Consider the following 22821-nt stretch of genomic DNA (forward strand, 5'->3'; position numbering starts at 1 on the left):
AGAGCAGAAGCTGACACGGGGCTTGATCCTACAAACCGTTAGATCACAACCTGAGTCAAAATCAAGAATTGGATGCTCAACCAATTGAGTCATCCAGGCTCTCCTTAAATATATATTTTACTAAAAAAAATTAAAATGAGAGCTAAATGTAAGGTTCTAAGCAGAGAATTCTTTATAGCTAGCCTCTTAAAAAGAATAATGTATGTGTATTTCTTTTCACTAATTCCTAAAAATTTCTTTTAACACTGGCCATACATCAGCTCAAAAACAGACATTATTGACAATACTATCCTTCATAATTTATCTAGAAATGAGCAGTGACATCAATCCCTAGCTCTCTCAACTTCAAGGTTACAGACATCCAAACCTCAAGTGCTTCTCTACTAACTGTTGAGTTTTATTTTCTTCTTATAGGGGATTTCTGCTTATCCTCTGATCTGTTAAGAGGCAGGTAAGAATACCAGTCCGCAAGAAACCTAGAAGTTGGAAAAATATGAAGACACTAAGAAAATTATTTAGGAAGAACTGGCAAATATAAAAGAACTGTAAATCTTAGGTATTTTTGACTGGTGCTTCTGAGATTTTATGGTGTTTTCTTTAGTACACACTGGAGAACGTTCACAGTATTATCCAAGTATGTCCACTACAGCCAATAGCTTTAAAGATTCCATAGGTCTGGGTTTCTACTCTTTTTCCTTTCTTGACTCTGTAGTTTTCCAAAAATATATATCTATTTCACTGATTATAAAGCCATATATATAATATGGGTATATGTTTTACATATATGCCTTTATTATTAGAAATAAGATAAAGAAATATATAATGGGTCAACTTTAAGTCCCCTCTAATAATTCTTATTCACCAATAATTATTTGGTAAATACCTGGTTTTTTTTTCATTTAAAATCCATTTTCTGCTTTTGTAAAACAATACACACACATTTTGTATTTTTTTAATTTTATAAGATGAGACAAGATTATATCTCCTGTTCTTAGTTTGCTTTTTTTCACTTGACAATATGTCACGGATATTTGTCTATATCTGGACATAGGTATGTCATATTTTTTATATTAACTGTTTAGTAGACTAGTGTATGTATCTTACAAAATTTACATAATTAATATATTTTTAATAACTTTTAGTGTTTATTTTTGAGGGGGGGGGAGGAGCAGAGAAAGAGACACACAGAATCTCAAGCAGGCTCCAGGCTGAGCTATCAGCACATAGCCTGATGCCAGGCTCAAACTCACAAACCACAAGATCATGACCTGAACCCAAGTCAGACGCTTAACCAACTGAGCCAAACAGGCTCCCCTAATTAATCTTTTATTGAGATTGTGTACAATTTCTCTTTTTTGCCATTATGATAAATACTGGAATGAGTGTGTGTATGTGTGTATGTATATCTTTGTGTACTTGTATGACTATTTCTGTGTGAATGTTAAATAATAAGATTTCATCAATAAATACCCTTTAAAATTTAATGAGCATATTTAACTTGCTTTCAAACATAAGATTTTACCAACTTACATTTCCATCAGTATAAAAGAAACTTCCCATTTCTCCATATCTAAAGTGCTTAGATACATATTGGACAATCAAAAAATCTCAATGACTATCTTCTTTTATGCCTTTCATACAAAGTTTAAATTAAAGCCAAATCTTAAGATAAAAATGTGTATAGTATTGCATACTTGAACACTACAAAATCCACAGGTGGTTGTGTTAATTTTCAAAGGATACCACACATGGTCTGAGATATAAATGGATCACCCCAGTACACATAGCTCTAGAATACCAAATGACCTTCATCTTTTTCTTGCTTCTTAAAGTCTATTTCATGTACCAATATATAGAAGCAACACCAAATTCCATATTTCACATAAAAGTACATGGGACTTTTTTTTAAGGCCACTAAATCGTGCCTTAAACTTTATCCTTCCACCTTCTGACACACACAAAAGAGGATTAAAGTAGTGTTATTTCATCAGCTTCACTGCTGGACAAAAATGTCTTTGCTGATGGGGCAGAAATGTTTTGCCAGCCCATAGCCAATTGTCTTCAGAGGGTATTCTGAATGGGAGCCACTGCCATTATGTGAATAAGTCATGCATGATCCCTTGGTATATTATCAGCCCCTTGTGAAACATTTTTACCAATGATGAAATGTTATTGTTGTCAGCGTCAGACATTCAGTCTTTATCAGTCTCCTTCATGACAGCCTTCGTTACTCAGGCAGACTTGGGACAACTTCAAGGTAAGAACTTTCAATACAAGGTCAAATGGACCAAATTTCTTTCCTATCCACTGCTCAACCATTTCCTTTCCCTTTCATCATCACTCACAGACCAACACCTCTTTCTTGAAGACTGCAGTGGGAAGAGTAAGCTCATTCTGCTAAGGTCCTAGAACCATATAAATAATAGAAATTTATAATTTCTCACTGTGTCTTCCCTGAAAACTTTAATGACTAAAACTAATGACACATAACCTTATCCACAAAGTTCCTGTAGAAGCAGTTCTATGCATTAAAAGCTAAATGTAGGCCTTAGAATCAGATATTTTACCCAGATTTTAGCTATAAGAACAACTACTTAACATCTCTGAGTCAGAATTCTCATCTCCAAAATGGATTAAATGCTATTTGCCTTCTAGAATAGTGGGAAATTTAAATGTAATAATGTATATAGAAATATTTTGCTCATTATCTGGATTATTATACGAGTACAGCAAATGTCTGATTTTGGCTTCCACTCTATTCTTGTAATGCTTTGTGGGAAATACTGACTCAATATCTTTATGATTATTTTGACCCAAAAATCAGTGATATGTTTGGGAACGGAAAATGCATAATCTTTATCCAGGTATTTTTTGCAATTTCCTGAAATTGAAGCCTTGTCAGAATTAAGACCCAGTGTAAGTGTTCCTTTGTCCCATACCCCTACTTCTCTTACCCATCTAATTTTGACTCACAGCTCTTTATGGATTCCTCAATAGTTGTGCTGAGAGGTGCCCACAGGGTTTAGAGGACTGGCTGGAATACACACATGAACATGCTAGAATGTTAGCTCTCCAGATTTAGAATGGCAGATTGGACATGCATTATGTGTAATTATGCAAGTATTAGAACAATGATGGCAGCCCTTCAATCTCAGAGGAGCAAGGCAAAATTGGTGGGGTTCACAAAGAGTGTGGGAATGAATGGGAACAGATAGATCCTCTATGACAACAGATCCTTCATGGGAAAACACAGGACCAAGGAAAACATTCATTTTCTCATACATTGTACATATTCTACCATTTTCTACTTTTAACCATGAAAAATAAACACATACATTATAAACTTAATGGTACCCAGAACTATATTCTCTGCAAGACACTTCTGGTCAATGAACTGATGCATAACAAAAGTCTCTATCAGGGAAAATACTTACGGTTAACACTAGGCAAATTTAGTTAACAGAAATATATTTTAAGAGCATACAAACTCTGAAAACAATACGCAACAGTATCTGAAAGCAGTTATTGTTACTAATGTTCAAGAGTAGTTATATACTATTCATGTCACACCAACTATGTGTGGGTAGTGTATTGTGCACCTCCTGTGGACTATCTCATTTAATTCTCAACTCTTTGAAGTAACTATTATGACTATTCATGAAGGGAAGATGAGGAAACTGAGTCTGCTAGAATTTAATCATCCACTGTTAACCAGCTGGCAGCCAGGAGTTTTGAATCTGCATCTATATGATTACAAAGGATGCTTTCTAAAGTTTTGTTGAGCTAAATGTACGAATTGGATATAATCAACATTGCAACAACAGTTGTGTTATCTCAGGGGGCAAAGGAGATAGATATCACTACGTAAAATGTAAGAATTTATCTCTCACTCATGAAATTCATTTATTCCTAACAATATTCTTGAATACCTGCTATATAAAAAAGACTCTGATAGGCATCTCTGAATTAGGGTCAAAAAAAATCTAAAAGTAATAATTATGAAGATCCAGAAGAAAGCATAATCAAAATACTCTTCACGTTCAGGTTTTTTGGTTTTGCCATGTGCTCTTCACTGAAAAACAAAAATCTGTTATGGAAAATATTACATGGTGATAACTACTTTATAAATGGAACCCTTGGAGGTTGATCCAATAGAAACATTCTTTCTGGGAATCAACAAGCTAGCAACAAGGTTGGAAACAGTATTCAGGGATTCACTTCTCCCCAGGTAGAAAAAAAAAATTGGATTCTTCTTATAATACTCAAATACTTATATATGTAGAGTTTTGTCTCAGGTCCACCAGAAGAAAATGAGTTGAGAGCCAGGGTCATCAAATGGTTAAAAGGCCAGGCTCTAAATCCATGCACCCTGGATTTGAATCCTGGACTACTATTAACTACTTGTGAGACCCTGGGCATGTTATTCAACCTCTCTGGGCTTCAGTGAAGGTTGTTGAGAGGATTAACTGATTTAGTATATTTAAAGTGCTTAGAAAACCCTTTCATTGATGGAATCATAGGAAACACATAATACATGCTAGCTGTTTTTCTTTTAAAATTATTTCCTTTGGGGCACCTGGGTGGCTCAGGCAGTTAAGCGCTGACTTCGACTCAGGTCCTATCTACCATGGTTTGTGAGTTTGAGCCCCCCATCAGGCTCTGTGCTCACAGGTCAGAGACTGGAGCCTGCTTTGGATTTTGTGTCTTCCTATGTCTCTGCCCCTCTTCAGCCTGAACTCTCTCTCTCTTCAAAAATAAATAAGCATTAAAATATTTAAAAAAAAAAAATTTCCTTGGCTAGGAGTCATATTACTACTCTTCTCTCTAAAATATTCCTTCTGGTTCTAATTAAAAAGAGACAGGGAAAACTAAAAACATATCCAAAATACAGTACATACTAAAGTGTAGGCCTGTGTTCCTTAATTAGCTAGGGTTCCCAAAAGAAGGTGAATATTATGTGATTAAAGAAAAATCGGTAACAATTATTTCTATAAATTTTCCTAAAGCCTCTTATAAGACCTATTACTTAAATGAAGGTTGTTAACTAGCACAACCCACAACAAAATGGAATAATGATGAAAGGAGGCAGGTATGGGTACAATAGCAAACAAATTAATCAGTATACATTTGGGTGAAAAAGCATAGTGGACATACCCAGATATCTTTGTTTCTTGTTATAAACTATTATTATTATAAATCCTGAAGTACAGGAAAATTTTAGGTTTATAGGCTACTCTATGTTCTTTAATGTATGTTAAAATGCAAAATGACCTTAAAGGCTCTGTTGATTTCACACAGACATGTGCTTTCACGTGCGCACACGCGCGCGCACACACACACACGCTAATAAATAACTTCTATTTGATCATGTTCAAATACCTTTAAAGAAATGTTCAGAAGGACAGTGTGGCCCTTTCTTTAAGTGCAGGCATAATAGATATAACCCAGAAAGGGATGTTAGAAGCTGTCCTGATTAATCCTTGAAAAATCTGGGCTAGTGTTCCTGTAGGATAAAAAGATAAGCACCAGGAGACTGTTCTTCATTAGGAAAGGGATTAGAAATAAAATCTAAACTATAATTGTACGTAAAACAAAATAATACTTCTTCCTATTTGACATGGCATACATAATTTTTATCACCTTTTTTCAAAAAATAAAACACACACCTGGGTGTTTAGAACTGCCAAGGGAATGGACACAAGTAGTGATGTGTGTATGTTGTGATGGTAGACCCAAACGCTAAGAATTCTTCATACTGCCAAGATGAGGTTGCTGAGGAATATGAGCCCTAAACCATTGAAAGTTATGGATAGGATGAAAGTGACCTTATCCACAAAATCTAGTATAATAAAACAGAACATCTCCTTTGAGGCTTAAAGTAATTTATCTTTGAACTAGTCAAAAGAAGCACTATTTTACAATAGTAAAAGTAAACATACCAATATATTTTCCTACAAGACACAGGATGGAGAAAAAGTTTAGATAAATAATGAATGGCATATTCCTAAAGTGATTTGATTTTTATTTGAGAAGGAAAGAGAGCATGAGTACAAGCAGAGGAGGGACAGAGGAAGGGAGAGCAAGAACCTCAAATAGGCTCCATGCTCAGCATGGGGCTCCAAGCCCACGTGGGGCTTGATCCCACAGCCTTGGTATCATGACCTAAGCCAAAAACAAAAGTCAGAGTCAGGTGCTATGGCTCAACTGACTGAGCCACCCAGGTGCCCCCAAAGAGTGATTTTAGGTGGGTGTTAAAGGCATTTAGAACAAATTTTTCATACTTTGAAGCAAACATAAATAAAGACAATAATTATATACTTCTACCTAAGTCCATGCCTCCTAGCTTTTCTAAAACTACCATTCAAAACATCCACTGTAGCATTTGCTATATTACATGCCTTGCTTGTTCACTCCACTCATACACTAACCTATTTTTAAAATACTCACAATGCATAAGCCACCATTCTAGCCACAGAGATGGCAACATGACTTGGACAAGCATTCTTTGCTAGAGTCATATGTATTATGGTGGGAGATAAATAGTAAAATAAGTTGCAAATTAATAAGTAGCAACAGAAGAATGGCAAATATAGAATAGATATGTAAAAAATATATATTTACTTTGCCTTTTTCTAATGAATGTGTAAATAGATGTTCTCAAAACATAATGTGTAATCAAACTAGGGTTAATGAGGCTGAAACATGGAAAGAAGCCTCTAGAAGTGCCTGTATGCAATGGCAAGAGAATTGGATGACTGGTAGGCCAAGACTTTGCCAATATTGTTACTTAGCATGAGAAAAGGGGCAACATAACTCAGAGTTATTTTGTAAGATCTCAGTGGAGAGCCTATTTTAAGGTGGTAATTGAATTCAGGTGTAAATTACTAGACTATAATTTAAGTACAGGGTAAATGGCATCCATATTCATGACCAATAAGTAGGAAGCAAATGAATGATAGAGTACAACATTTTCATACCATAAGTTCTGGCTATGACAATAGCTATTTAAAACACAAAAATAAACCAAGGGAACTATGAAAAGCCCAACACTCATAGCATCTTTTCTTCTATGTTTGCTGTTCTTTTTGGTTATTATGGTGTTTTCTCCAACGTCAGTTGTTCACTTCTCTCCAAGTACCTATTGAATTCTCATAAGTCTTCATGTCTCAAAAAAAAAGTGTGCCTGATAAACTTGAGAATTTTTTTTCCCAAAATGTCTTTTGATGACTTACTCCTTTGACACCAGAATTCAAAAGACCAAATCCACATCTCTGAAGTGGAGTGAAAAGACTGAGTAAATTAAAGAAGGCCCAAATTTTATTCAGGGCATTTTATTATTCAAAATAAGATGGCTTTATACAAAACTTTTACTATATCATCTTAAATATTAGTAGAAATAGATGTGAACACAGAGTTGATATTCCACAAGCAAACCAATACAGTCCTAGTGGTTGTTAAAATATCATGATACTACCATATAGGTGGGTAAATAACCACTGTTCTAAGGTTCTTAAATGCCATATCCCAGCCCAGGAGTCCTATGAGTACACCTCCTATGAGCCACACCGTTGTTTGTAAATCCCTCCTGCCAGCCAGTTGCTGATGGGTGCAACCACGCTCCTGTGGGTGGTTAGCGTCCTGGTGAGCAAATGTTTGCTGCTCATCTTGTTCACTTTGGAAGGACCTGGGCTCTGAAAAAGCCAAGAAGCAAGGGAGAAGAGGGAAAAAAAATAAAAAAAGAATATCTGGAATGGCTGTAGGCAGTGACCTGGTGTCTTAGACACTGATGAGCAGCATTCCAAAGACAGAAGGGAAGGTTAAGGGGTAGGTGGGACCAAAAAGAGTCTATTCCACTGGGGACCAGTGGACCTTTCATGTGGGAGTATTGTTTTCATCATCCCTGTTGAATATAATATTCACTTTATACGTAAGAAAACTGAGACAAAGATAATTATTTAAAAACTTAAATAACAGGGGCACCTGGCTGGCTCAGTCGGTTAGCATCCGACTTCAGCTCATGTCATGATCTCACAGTCTGTGAGTTCGAGCCCCACGTTGGGCTCTGTGCTGACAGTTCAGAGCCTGGAGCCTGCTTCAGATTCTGTGTCTCCCTCTCTCTCTGCCCCTCCCCTGCTCATGCTCTGTCTCTCTCTGTCTCAAAAATAAATAAAAACATTAAAAAAAATTAAATAACAGAGTAAGAATTTTAGTACAAGAAAGCTAGCAATAGATCTCAGTTCTTACTGCCCCACTGCACCACTTACCTGGATTGAAAGAATAGGTTCCATCTATTCATATATAACTATCCAATAAATGATGCTTATGATTGAGTGAATAATAAAGGCATTTACTATATTTTTTAACACAACAAGCTATGTTAAAGAACAGAATATTTTTTATGTGATTTCTGCAGAAACTGTAAGTAGATTAAGTGCTATTGACAGGATAATCAATGTTAAGAGAAACGCTTCAATTATTGGAACTCCAATCACCCAATGATTATCACTTCACTGAAAACATCACTAGGATAATTTGACAGGGTTTGCTACCTAAAGTCATAATGAAAATTGGAGCATCACTTCCTTGTTGGCAGTACTATCAAATAAAAGATCATAGGTGGGAGAGCAGAGGGGACCAAGCACCTCTAAAAGGAAACTGATTTCGAAACTATTAGAATGAGTTGATGAAAAAATTACACCACAGTTTGTAACACTTGCAAATTACAAACTAATTTGTAATACATGAATTGGATATGTGTATAAAGTACAGTGGAATTTAAAATTTGGGGATTTATCTATTGATGTATATATTAATTTACATTGCCACAGTGATTGTTAAATGATACTAATATCGCTGATGCACATATTCAAAGAAACTATGCACCAAAATGTTAATATTAGTTATATCTGATTGCTGAGATTAGATGCATATTTTACATATACATCAATGAACATGAATTACTAGCATAAGCAGAAAAAATACACAAGTTATATTTTTAAAATGCTGCTTCTATCTAGTCTATCATTCTTTTTTTCCTATAAACTAGGAACTAAAACTCAATAATGCCTTAATATTAATTTAAGCTCATTATGAAATAGCTCACAGGCCAGACAATAACTTTTTTTGACTTTTCTGTAAACAAGTGCTTCAAGCCACTACTTTGCTAACTTCCTTCACCCAATACTGACTTCAGGGGTCTCAGTCTCACCTGGAATTCTATCACAAACATAGAACAATTGAGGTGACTTTTTCAGAACACTTTTAATTGTCCCATTTTCTCTCTTACTCTACAAACCTGTAGTTTTCTCAAACCATCCACCCATACACACCACTCAAGAAGGACAAAAAGGAAGAGGTTCTGTTTTAAAGTTGCTTCTCACCTTGATGAGCAAAATATTCCACAATGTGATAAGCCATAGAAGGACAAGATTGCAACTCTTGAAGAGGCTCCTTTTAGAAGACTGCCACTTAATAGGTCACCTTGGATTTTGTTTTATATCTGACTAGTAGCGTGTTCTCATTGCCTCCAATTAGAATCATAAGATATTCAAATAGCATGGATGTCATCCCTGTTTTCTCTAGAAAATTGTGAACTGACTTGAGAAGACAGGAATGCAGAGGCAAGGTTGTATCTTATCTCTCCATCCCAATTTAACAGCCCAGGATCCTCCCTTGCACTGTCTAAAGGTCCCTGCTTACTCCCAATGGAGAAAATCTTGAAGTCTAAATTCACTCAGGATACCATAAGAATGCAGGTGATTCAAATGACTAACACTTACATAGCAAAGTATGCCAGGCACTGCTTTAAGTACCACATGCCTATTCACTCATGTAACTTCACAACAAACCAATGACATGGTTACTATCTCTCTTTCCACCTGAGCAACTTGCTCAAGGCCATGTTTCAATAAATGGCATAACTAGAATTTAACCCCAAACAGTCTGGTTCCAGTCTTCAACCACTATGCTATACTGAAGTGTGCCTGGGAAGGGGTCCAGTTCACATAGCAGAACTTGGATCCAGCCTGAACCCGCTGGATAGTACTTTCATTGCTAGACTGTTCCCAGAAGCTTCTAGTCGAGAGAACTGTAGTAAAGCATGCAGTACTCTCAGGTAATTGTTGGTTTTGGTGAGCTAAAGCCTCATTCTCTCTTATTTCAATTTTGAGAAATTCCTTACGAATTTAGCAATCAAACTTTTCCCCACATTTTCAACAGCTGTAAAAAAGGGGATAATAATAATAATAATATTATTATTATTATTATTATTATTATTATTATTCTTGGGGCACCTGGATGACTCAGGCAGTTTAAGCATTTGACTCTTGATTTCAGCTCAGGTCATGATCTCCTGGTTCATGAGAACGAACGCCACGTCGGGCTCTGCACTAACACCATGGAGCCTACTTGGGATTCTCTCTCTTCCTCTCTCTCTCTGCCCTTCCCCCACTCGCACATGGCCTCTCTCTTTCTCTCTTTCAAAACAAATAAACCTTTAAAAAAATAATAAAAATTCTTCAAGGTGTTATAAGAATTCACTAAGATCTTGTAGATAGATAGATAGATAGATAGATAGATAGATAGATAGATAGGTAGATAGATAGATAGCATGATGGCTGAAATGTAATTAAGGGTCCATAAATGGTTATTTGATATACACAAATACTAATGAGTATAGATGGCACAAAGTTGAAAATATAAGAGCTGCAGAAAGAGAAGTATGGCTTCTGTCCTTAAGAAGTTCATACTCTCACAAATCTGAATACAGTCAGGCAGAGAACTAAACTTTTGAAACCTAGAAATAATTGTCAAATAGAATCAGAACTACAGAGCAGCTATCTTGAGCTCAGGCTACTAACCACACCTCTATATTATCTCTCCTCTGTATTGTTTATCGACAAGGTTTACATTATCCTATTGATTCTTCATAGGTTACCATGGCATCCAGATGCCATTTTCAGACTTCTCTCCTTGGTGGGTATTCCATATCATTGTTGTGAGAGCTCTCAGATTAGTCCAGAGTCATTTTCAGATATATTTCTTATTCCCAAAGAGCTGAATATCTTTTAATTATATTTTATTCACATTTATATAGAGCCTGTTGTAAAACTGTATAATACAATGATAATTACTACTAGTAGCAATTATAAGTATTAAACTCTAAAAATTCCAAATGGTTTATATTTATAAATTCATTCATTACATTTATCAGTGTTAATATAATAGTGTGTTATATATATGTACTTTATTTTCTAGATATTTTCCATTCCTTAATTATTTTTTATTGTATATCTTCTTAGATTTCTGATTTGTTTTTCTTCAAGTATCTTGCTCATGTATGAAACACTAGCATATTGAGTGGGAGAAAAAAAAAAAACTTTACGTGATTGATGATGAATAATTCCTGGCTACTAGCACACTCAAGTTTTAGGGGAGGGCAAAACAAAAATCATACTATATCATTTGGGTCTTTAACACCTAAGAAATTTGCTAAAGAATTAGGTGCTCATCTCATTACTTCCAATGAAAATCTACTTTCTTCCTCCAGGGCTTTTCTGTGGATTTTGTAAAATAGGGGGTTGTAGTCATTCCTATTTGTGAAAGATACTGTACCAATAGATTTCCATGATGAATTTTCCCACTTCTGAGTTTTGAATGATTTCTAACACCCTGATATGGAAACAAAGAAAGCAAGTAAGGAAGAATTTTGAAGAAAGGATATGGAAATAACTGGGAGTCTTCCTGCTGAGCCATCCCAGAACTAGAGTTTTGAATAATGCATGTTCCATAAATCTAAGTGTCCCACTATGCCACATTTTAGAACAGGGAGAGAAAATAATAGCTACTGTCCACACTTATCACCAATAATAAATTGCAGGGCTCCTATGTGTGGTGACGATTAATGCAAAATGCAACCCAAAACACATAACTAAATAAATAGATAGTTTGACTTTCTTGGGGGTTATCTCTCTTCTTCCTTCTTTCTCTCTCTCCTCTTTAAATAGAAAATACATTTTTTTAAAAATCTCTAGAACACCTACCCTATTGTCTTTTAGATGGACAAATGGGCTCTTCCCCCACCCCACCCTAGGCAAGGGCAGGTGTAGGGATGTGTGTGTGTGTGTGTGTGTGTGTGTGTGTGTGTGTGTGCGCGCGCGCGTTAGTGCTACAAAAAGAAAGGGATAAACAGAGACACCGACAAAGAAGCAGAGAGACATAGAGGCAGATAACGAGAACCCAACGGCAGGAGTTGCAAATATTGAAGAATATAAAGGGAGAGTGGTAATTGTTAGAGTGGCTGTACAACTTTGGGGATCAAACAAGCATGCAATAAACAAATTTTTAGAGGATTAATTTGGAAAGGAAAGTCGGCACTAAATGCTTTCAGTTACAGTTTGAAATATTTTATATAAAAAATAACTCCCGAAAATCTTTCAGAATTTTTTAAACACTTGAAGTTTACATGGAAATTATATATTCATTATTCATCTAGACAGCAAAAACCTTTCAGAAGGTGAAAAACTAAACTCCATCATCAATAACTATTACTAGTTTTTATAGTACCCCCTGAATGTTGCTATGCCCCAGGTAGAGCCATCATTTATTGAGATTTCAATTTGCAGGCTTCTCCTACAGAGTTCATGTATTCACTTATTTAATCTTCTCACCAACTCTTTGATAGATTTACTATTATCTCTGTGTTCAAAGAAACAGACAGGTTGAGAGACACTAAGTAAATTCCCTTAAAGCACACATCTGCTAGGTAGCAGCACTGGAATTTGATTTCCTATTCTGTTAAACACCAAACCCTATTCTGTTAAATACCAAGGCCTATGTATGTAATCTGCCATATATATGGTTGCCAGATAAAATACAAGACATCCCATTAAATTTGCATTTCAGATACTAAATATTTTTAGCATAAGTCTATCCCAAGTAGTGCATGGGATGTACTTATACCAAAAATGCATCATTATTCATCCAACATTCAAATTTAACATTCTTTATTTTTATTTGCTAAGCTTGGTAACCCTTGTTGCATTTCTTCTCTGGATCCAGCTGTCTATCCTTGAGAGGGGACAAAGCAATGAAAAGGAAAGCCATTCTTTATGAAAGAGAAGAGGGAGTATTGAGGTACCTGTCCCACTAGCATCAGCATGTTCTTGCAGGGTGCATTGTACTCCTGAGAAGATCATAAAACTTTTCAAAACGATGTCTGGCATCAAGAGCAGAAAAAGTGTGACAGTTACACCTTGAACTGAGGGATGACTAAACTGACAAGAGCAACCCTGGATTTCAGACATGACATTTGCCAGAGAGAATTGGATACTCTCTAAACACTATTTTCTTACCTTCTCTACTATACATATAATCAGCCAAGGAAGAAATTTTTATCCAAAGACTGCTTTGTTTCTTCATATTCCATCCCATCAGATGAATACTGCAGCTCCCCATACATATGAAAGGAAAAAAAAAATGCCCTTTCTTCCTGGAACTGAGTTTTGAAGGTAAACGCTCCTGGGCATTTGAGTGTAACATTTGGCTATACAACTCAGACTTCAGTATTGCCTTTACCCACACTCCCCTTCCCTGGTCAACACTGTCTGTCTGGACCTGCTAAAGCCCCTAAAGCCTAGACCATCCTTTCCAGCTACCCTCTCTGAATTCTCGAATCCCACCAGTCATATCCTGTTTGTCCTCTACTTCACTTGCCTACTGTTCAAGCTTTTTCCTGCCTGCTAGGGAGCTGATAAACATAACGTGAGCTAATGTGTTAATGACCACCAAAGGGCTTATCCCTTCTAGATAGCATCTGCTGCCTTAAATACTGTATCACCAAAGCATAAGCAGTGGAAATATTTTAGATCACGTGGATGTTTTTCTTATCACTTCTATTTTACATCAAATCAAACGATGCCCTCCCTCCCTCCACCTCTTGTACTTGATCAACCAGGGTATCTATTTTTTCACTCCATCACACTACTGAATTTATTTAAGCATGGTATATTAGAAAAACCAGTTTAACCCCCTTATTCTTAATGGAAGTTTAGTTGACTGAAAGGAAGTAGCCTTGTTTAGTAATGTACAGAATCTTGGTTAGTGAAATGAGAAATCATTAACAAAAATGATGCTACCAGGAAAGCACATTCTTGACTTTTCCCTCACTTCCTTATCCTCATCCTTGCATATTTTTTGAAAAATCAATTTAAGGTTATCTCTCTCTAGAACACCTTTTCTGCCCCTGAGCAACTTTCCTCATTTATATCCCTTATGTTTTTTCCATCATAGCACTAAGGTTACAATTATAAACTCAGGAGCTCTACTGCCTATGTGCAAATACTGACTCGACCATATAATAGCTGTGTGACCTTGGACAAGTTAACTGAATCTCTCTATGCCTAAATTTCTTAACTGTGAAATGGGATAATCATATTGCTGTCCTCACAAAGCTGCTCTGAGGACTGAATAAGTACATGCATATATAGAAGGGGTGAGGGAAATATATAGATAAATAGTACATAAAACAGTATCTGGCACACAGCAAGTGATGCAAAGATGCTTACAGCTATTATTTATTTTATATATATGTTTGCACATAAGCATTCGAATACTAGGAGGTTTTGGATGGCAGGAAATTTTTGCAATTAATGTGTACATTTGTAGCATTCAGTGCCTAGCCCACAGTAGGCACTCAATAAATGCTTTTGGAACAAATCTGTCCCCATATATGGTTCTAATGAACAATATAAAATTAAGCTTGGGCTCTTATTCTGAGATTAGAATGTCAGGTATTTGGCATCAGAACTCAAAAATAACATTGTTTTTAGTTTTTGTGGAGTCACAAGGTTTTTTGAGAACTCCAAACTCCAAGGATGAAAGATAGTTGTTTGGTTAATTGATTCACTTATTTATCTATGTTTATGTAGCCACAGGCCTGAAATTGCTGATTTTGAGTGTGAATCATTTTGCTTCTACATGGAAAATCTATGTTTAATCAAGAATTGTTTCTCTTTTACCATTTATTTTCAGTCAAAGCCTTACCTATTCAAAGAAAAACATGTTTGAACCACCTAATGCATGTATACCTATGCATATATACCTAGGCATGTGTGTGTATATAAAATATATGTGCCTCTGTATACATATATGTTGCATACATGTGACATTATATATATTATATATATATACTTGTTTCTGATATATATATATATATATATATATATATATTTATAAGCCAGTCTTTCTTTGACTCATGTTTTTTCCCAATATTTACTGTAAAAACTTTATAATAAAAGTTTCAAGTTTCTAAATTTCTCAAAACTAAGTCCCAAGGATGCCTGCCTGAGGTATAATTAAAAAGTAGGTCACATCTGTTTCCTCTATTCCCTTTGCAGCCAGGCTTTGTACCAATGGGCATCCAAGGCCTTCATATTTTCTTTTTTTTCCCTCAACCCCTTTGTCTGCCAGCTGCCTCAGCCACTGCTGCAGTAGTCCAAGATCATTATCTTTTTTCTCCACTCTTTGGGGGCTTTCTTTTTATCAGAAATCTAATCCACTATTGTGAACTAATGTGTTTATGGCTGACACTAACTTAGTCTTCCCAGATAAGGGACACATTAAAGTTTACATAACACCCAATCACATTTCCATCATAAAATGGCAATACAATTTCACCCTGAGGTGGGAGAGAAAATCAGGATAAGGAAGGGGAATGAAAAACCTCTTAAATTCCCTTAAATTTCATCAGTTCAGCATAAATTTAAAATATATGTTTGTATTCTGCATGATGGGGAGGAAAATATAGTTCCCTGTTCTCCAGGAGTTGAGCAGAGTGGGAATCCACAGCCCTGACCCGATCTAGTCAGGAAGGGATTTAGCTCTAACTAGAATTAATAACACCATATAAATGTCTGAGACCCAGGAATTCACATTCATATCTGAATATTCTACTGTAGCTGCTACTCTTCACTAGGGAGAGTGGAAGAGGGCAATGAGAGAAGTGTTGGGCAACATGTCTACAACATGAAATCATGGGATATTTCTTTTGTGAATATCAAGTCTGCTCTACATCATTATTTCCTAGGTTTAAGTCAATCCTCCAAGTCCAGAAAATTGAAAAAAAAAATACATCCATGTACTTATATAACCCCTCCAGGAAGGTATCCTCTGAATTTTTAATAAAGACCTAATATGTATGCTCAACATGGTAGTGTCATTCATACTTCATCTGAGCCTTTCCTGACCCTAGGACATTCCTCACGGTAGGACACAATGATGCACAGTATCCTAATGGTTACCACTACAGACAAAGATTTTGTTTTTTGTTTTTTGTTTTTTTTTTTATAAAAAACACACTGGACATTATACTCTCTTTTCTTTTACAGTGAACAGGGATGAAGAGTTAATTCACTCTTTGAGACTTTTGTGGGTTGGGGGATTTAGTAAAATAAAATGAATATGAATTTCTCTTATTATAAGGGACTAGCAACAGTTTACTCTTGGGGGGAAAAAAAGCAGTGGGCAAGGAAATATATAAACTTCCAAATGCTAACAATGAAAAAAAGGATAAAATGAGAAAAGGGTCAATATAAAGCAGATACCAAGTAACTCTCAGACTGGCAAATTTCTCAGTGAGCTGACTGTGGGTAATTACACTGGGTCTGGATGATGTTTTTACTGTTCATTTAATCTCGATCTGGGCAAACTTCAACAGTTTTACCTGTCAGGATTCCAGAAACCTGGTATTCCTGAATTCCTACCTTGGAAAGCACAGGAGAAACATTCCACATTCCTTTTAATATTGAGGTACTTTGAGCCATTTCCAGGTAAGTGAGCAAAAAACGCTTGAGTTATCAATGAGATTTTCTTCTCTTCAGCAAGAGCCCATTCTTCTTTTCTGGTTCACGTACTCTAATCAAAGACACCATTCAATAGTGCACGGTGTGTGGAGGAGACAGAAGATGGAAGGAGCATGAATGTGAGCACGTTTCTGTGTTGTTGTTTTTATTCTTCTTTTAATTTTTCCCAAGAGAACTATAAAGTCATTTGTCAGACCAGCAATTTTGCACTGTCATATGTTGACTACCAACACACATACACACACACACACACACGCACACGCACACACACATATTCCATAACGGAGTGTGTAGGAGTAGCAGGAGGGGTGTGATTGAACAACTGTGGCTAATCACAAGCATTTGTAAGCATAACATTTACATTTACACTAGAATATCAACATGAGATTAAGCATACCATGAGTAGAAGAGGTGGTGGAAACTTACAGATGGGATTGAAAGAGGGGGAGAGAGATCTGAAAATTTGTACTACATACATGTACATATGTGTATCTGATTTTTAAAAATCTGACTACAAACTCCATTTATGAGCAGGTAAGTGCTTTTCACCAACTTCCCTGTGTACATATTTGTCCCTATTTTTCATTTAGAAGATGAAGACCTATATAGATTCTATCAATACACTTAGCTATATAACCTTAATATATCATTCATGTGACATAATTTGGTTATTTAGTTTTTAACATTGGAAAGGGTGGAACGATAACATTTTTTATACTTACTCAGAAAACCTTCTGTGGTGTGTTAATATTTTACTCTAATTTGGGGTGGGGGGGTGAAAGGAAAAGGAAAGTCACGTCACTTGTGACCTATAGTCTATTAAAGTCCTCAGAAAGCTTCATTAACCTTTATATTAGTAACCTCACTCATTGAACAATGGTGGGGAATCAACAAAGCAAATCAGAATCTAGAACTACTTAATATTACCCTTAACTATTTCTTTTAATTAAAAAAAAAAGGTATAATATGTGGAATTTGTGTTTTCAGAAAAAAAGTCTCTTGTGGGAGAGAAAGATTTGCAACTGATGACAGGTGGTGTTTACATTTATAATTTCCTTGTTTTTTTTTTTTAATGTTTTGGAACAGAATAAAAGGGAAGACAAATTAGGAACAGTTACAACCCCAAATATCATTCATGGCATCTTCCCTTGACATGTGAGATATACTTGGGAAGCACAGAAGAAGCATTCCACATTCCTTTTCATATTGAGGTACTTTGAGCCATTTCCAGGTAAGTGAACAATCCAAGAGTTACCAAGGAAAAACCATCCTGCACACTGGTTAAAATGAGACCATTCAGGGGCAGAAACTAGAAGGGTGGGGCAATAGCAAAATGCTTTGGTCAATAGTCCCTGAACTGGCCTACCCTATGGCTTCTTCCTCTTAAGTAAATACCACGTGTAATGTGACTTTCTTTGTTAATCACAGATCATTCTGTGAAATAAAGGCTATAAATCCTATATATAAAGCTGGCTGGAGGAATATCATATGGAGGAGAAAATACATTTTTTGAATGCAGTAACTTGAATTTAGGCCCTAACTATGTAGTTGGAAAAGACTAGTGAGGGTTTTTGTTTGTTTTGTTTCTGTGTTTTGTTCTGTTTTACTTAAGATTCTATAATCTTCAGAGTTCTGAGCCTCCTGTACCTCTGAACAGCTGGTCAACCTCCAAGTAACTAAGTTGTTTGACACTCAAGTGCTACGCTATGCTAATCTTATAAAAAAATGGACATTAGATAGATTCTCTTCAATATAACTTGAGGTAAATAGATAAACACTTAGACCATGCTACTGCTACTCTATCTGCCTGGGACCTTACAGACTTCCTGCCTTTCCTCTGACTTGCGGTCAAGGGATATAACTCTCTGATGACTCTTGGCTTCCTTAACATTAGCACGTGCTTCCCTAGACTCGAAAGAAATTATAATACTTAACGTGACTTAAGGTAAGGATTCTTCCACTTCCTTTCCAATGGGATTAGGATGTCAGGAGGCAGCACTGAAACTTGCTTGTGTATTTTTACTCCTCCACTATTTGTGAGGAAATGCCTCAATGTAATAGCTATTTATCTAAAAAGAAAGCAGTTCGTTCTAAGCTCCATTTTTAATGTTTTTATATACCATACAATAGATGTCATATAATCCAATAATTTAAAATATAAATTTAATAGGTTTTAGTATATGCATAGATGTATGCACCCATAACCACAATTTTACAACACTTGCATCACCACAAAGAGAAACCCTGTACCTTCAGCTATCACCCTTCTGTCTCCCAATTTCTTACCCCAAGCATTAAGCAATCACTAACCAACTTTCCGTCTCTATATTAGTGCCTATTCTGGATATTCCGTATAAATGGAATCACATAATATGTGTTATTTTGTGACTTGCTTTTTTTCACTTAGCATGTTTGGAAAGTTCATCTGTGTTGTAGCATATTATCATTAAGTATTTCCTTCCTTTATATGGAGCAGTAATATTCATTGTATGGGTAAATGACGCCTTATTTAGCCATTCATCCACTGATGAATATCTAGGTTGTTTCCATCTTTGGATATTAAAAATAGTGCTGCTATGAACATTCACATACAATGTTTTGTTTGAATACTTGTTTTCAATTCTTTTGGGTATATATCTAGAAGTGGAATTATTGATCATATATACTTCTATATTTAGCTTTTTGAGGAGCCACAAAAGTGTTTTCCAGAGCAGCTATACCATTGTACATTCCTATCGTAAGCTCCATTTAATAACTGGAATATTAGTCTTTACTCATAATAATACAGGTAGGTTTAAAATAACTGGTTCTTCACTTTTCCAATATAGGCATTAGTAAGAAAGTGGTTTTCATGGATTCTGTTGTCTTTTATGACAAGGAAAATATTTATCTTTACATAGAAAGGTTAAGTTATATGTTTGAGGACCAAGGAAGGGTCTAGGACTTGCAGGCTATAAAATGGAATGGAAAATACGGCTAGAACAGTTGGGGATGTGGAGCCCAAAGTGATCAGACAAAAGTAATTTATTACAACTATACCTTGAAATGATCCACAAATAGTACAAAGGAAAGAAATCATAGCAAACAGTAATTATAGGGATATGACAAGGGACATTTAAACAGTGTCACAATTTATTAAATGATGCATTTAATAAGAAAAATGCACACATATGAACCATTATCACTTTTTGTTACCTTAAAACTACAAATGACCAGATGCTTACCCCTGATACTGATACATTGTTTTGAATGTTTAACATCTGAAGAAGCAATATAGTTCATTGGGACTAAAATACAGTTTTGATGGAAATCAGATTATCTCATTATGAAATATTTTTAAATAATATGTTTCATCTAAGCATTCACTCTATTACCCCTTAAAATTTTGCTAGGTGATTTGGGAATTCAAGGAAAAGGGAAATAATAGGGAGTTTTTAGTTTAGACGGTATACAGGGTAAATACATAATAACCTGAGAGAAACTTAACAAACTCAGTGAATGCTAAAGCATGAGTTATGGGATTACTCTGAGAAGTTCTGGTAGAGTAGGCTTCAGGGAAGAGGAGGAGGGGCTTATGTTCAATGTTTGCAAACAAAAAGGCAGGGGATTTAGACTCTGAGCACACTATGAACAGAATCCGAAAGGCAAGTGTTGAGGATGGAATGTTCAGTAGACAGTTCACACAACACTCTATCCAGAAAAAAATGACTCACATGGAAAATTAATAGGATGAAATATTGGGAAAACCGGCTATGGTCAATAAATTTTGGCCTTAACTGTCAGGGTAAAGAATTTCCCTAAAAGAAAGGATCTCCTGAAAAGCTTTAAAAGAGGATGAATAATCATCAAAATGTCTTTTTAAAATGCCACTTAACTGTGGAGAGCAGGGCAGATTGAAAACCACATAGAAAACAGAAAGAGGTGGGTTTAGGGGCCACTGTAATAATTTAGGTGTCTGAGAGTGAGGCCTTTTTTTGTACAGATAGAAATGAAAAGGATGGAGGAGGCAGAAAAATGGCAGCAGTGGGTCAGTAGATTAGACATAGTGGGTTGAAAAATGAGTCAAAATAACTCAAATTTCAGTAATGATTAAGATGAGCAGTATTATAATAATTTTGAAATAGACAGTAGAATAAAATTGATCACAAGTCATCTAAGAGATAACATCACTGAAAATGTGTTTCATAAACTAATAGCATTAAAAATAGTTTTTAAAAGCATTTCTCTCATATTTATGTTTGAAATGCATAAGCACAAAAACCCAAAGGAGGCAGGATGGAGTGCAAACCACCCAGATCAAATTTTGTTGCCAGAAAAGATGATTGTCACTTTACATCCTGAATATGTAAAGTATATGTACATTTCTCTAAGATGTAAGGCAAATAATGACTTCAAAGTCCTGAAATTCTCAAACAAGCCACATAGTAATTCTCTATTGATCTATTTAAAATAATGGCAATGTCCCCCATAAGTTCTTTGGTGATGCATTCATTTTTCCTTTCAAATCTTTTGGAGATTCTTCAGGAAATACTATGACATTCCTGGGAGGCTGGAATTTTTTCATAATGGCCAAAGAGTGTCTGGAACCCTTCTTCCTTTACAACATTGGCAATGGGCTTTAGTGATGTAGAGAAGCCTTGTGCTTCTCTGAAGCACTTTACCTCTGAAGCTAAAAGAAGGGCTATGGCTAAGAAGGAGTAAATACCTTCCTCTCCTCCCCTCTCCTCCCCTCTCCTCCCCTCTCCTCCCCTCTCCTCCCCTCCCCTCCCCTCCCTCCTTTCTTTCTCTCTCTCTCTTTCTTTCTCTCTCTCTCTCTCTCTCTCTCTCTTTCTTTCTTTCTTTCTTTCTTTCTTTCTTTCTTTCTTTCTTTCTTTCTTTCTCTTTCATTTAAAAGTTCCTAGAGGGGCATTCACCACTTTCTCAGCTCTAACATAGGCACTTCTTGTGTATTTCCCTACATTCATTCTTTGATAAGCCAAGAGAAAGGGCGGTAGTAGTTGGGTTTCAAGGGAAGAGAAGGAAGTGAATTTAAAGAGATGTCTTGGAAAGCCTCAGAGTGGGGAGTACAATTTTAGTCAGTGTCCTGGTTCAATTAAAGACTAAGCAGGTACAATCTCAACTTCATTGCTATACCTGACAGGGGGTGGAAGGATGTACATTTCTTTTTAGCAGCACCCTGGGAAATGATTCTATTTTCCCTTCCCATAAAGGACGGAACTGATTTAAATTGATACATTAAACATTTCTATGGCAGAATCAATGAATCCCTACCAATGCTACAGAGCTTGTGATCACTTGAATACCTTGAATTAAGTTTCATAATCCAAGTGTTACTTAACATTATGAATGCAATTATAAAATATCAACTCTTTCTTTTGTTCTGAATTAAAACTGATGAAGTAAAATCTATATACTTCAATGAGTAAACTTCTCTGATTTTCCAACTGTTGTAGTTTGAGACTTAGGTAATATTTGCACTACCTGTTACCTTTTTTCACTTTAAAAATAATTTTATAACTGTAGAAACTAACACTATATGGTATATTCAACCGAGCACCACCTTTAAGTGCATGTCAAGTTAACCTTCCAAATGAACTTCTACTGCATTTTTATCTACTTTTCTTTCCCATTCTGTTAGGCATTTCTAAACTAAATAGTTGTCACATTCCGTTATGAAATAGGCAAATGCAAACTTTTTCTGTGTGGTATATGACTATTTTTGCTTCAAGAATGAGGACGTAGATACATTGCTCTCATACCTAGGTATTCTGGACAGTGAGAATTTCAGAAGTGCTTCCATGCTGGTGTGGATTTGGCATAGTGACAAAATGAAGTGAACAATGCCCCAGTTTTTCTTCATTCCTGAAATCTCTGCTACTCAGAAGTAAAGACTATATGAAAACAATCTTAAAATGAACCAGTCTATTATAAGAACTCTGATATCTATTTTGGTCCACTGAAG

The sequence above is a fragment of the Acinonyx jubatus genome, chromosome C2 (genome assembly GCF_027475565.1).
Source record: "Acinonyx jubatus isolate Ajub_Pintada_27869175 chromosome C2, VMU_Ajub_asm_v1.0, whole genome shotgun sequence".
Taxonomy (NCBI): Eukaryota; Metazoa; Chordata; class Mammalia; order Carnivora; family Felidae; genus Acinonyx; species Acinonyx jubatus.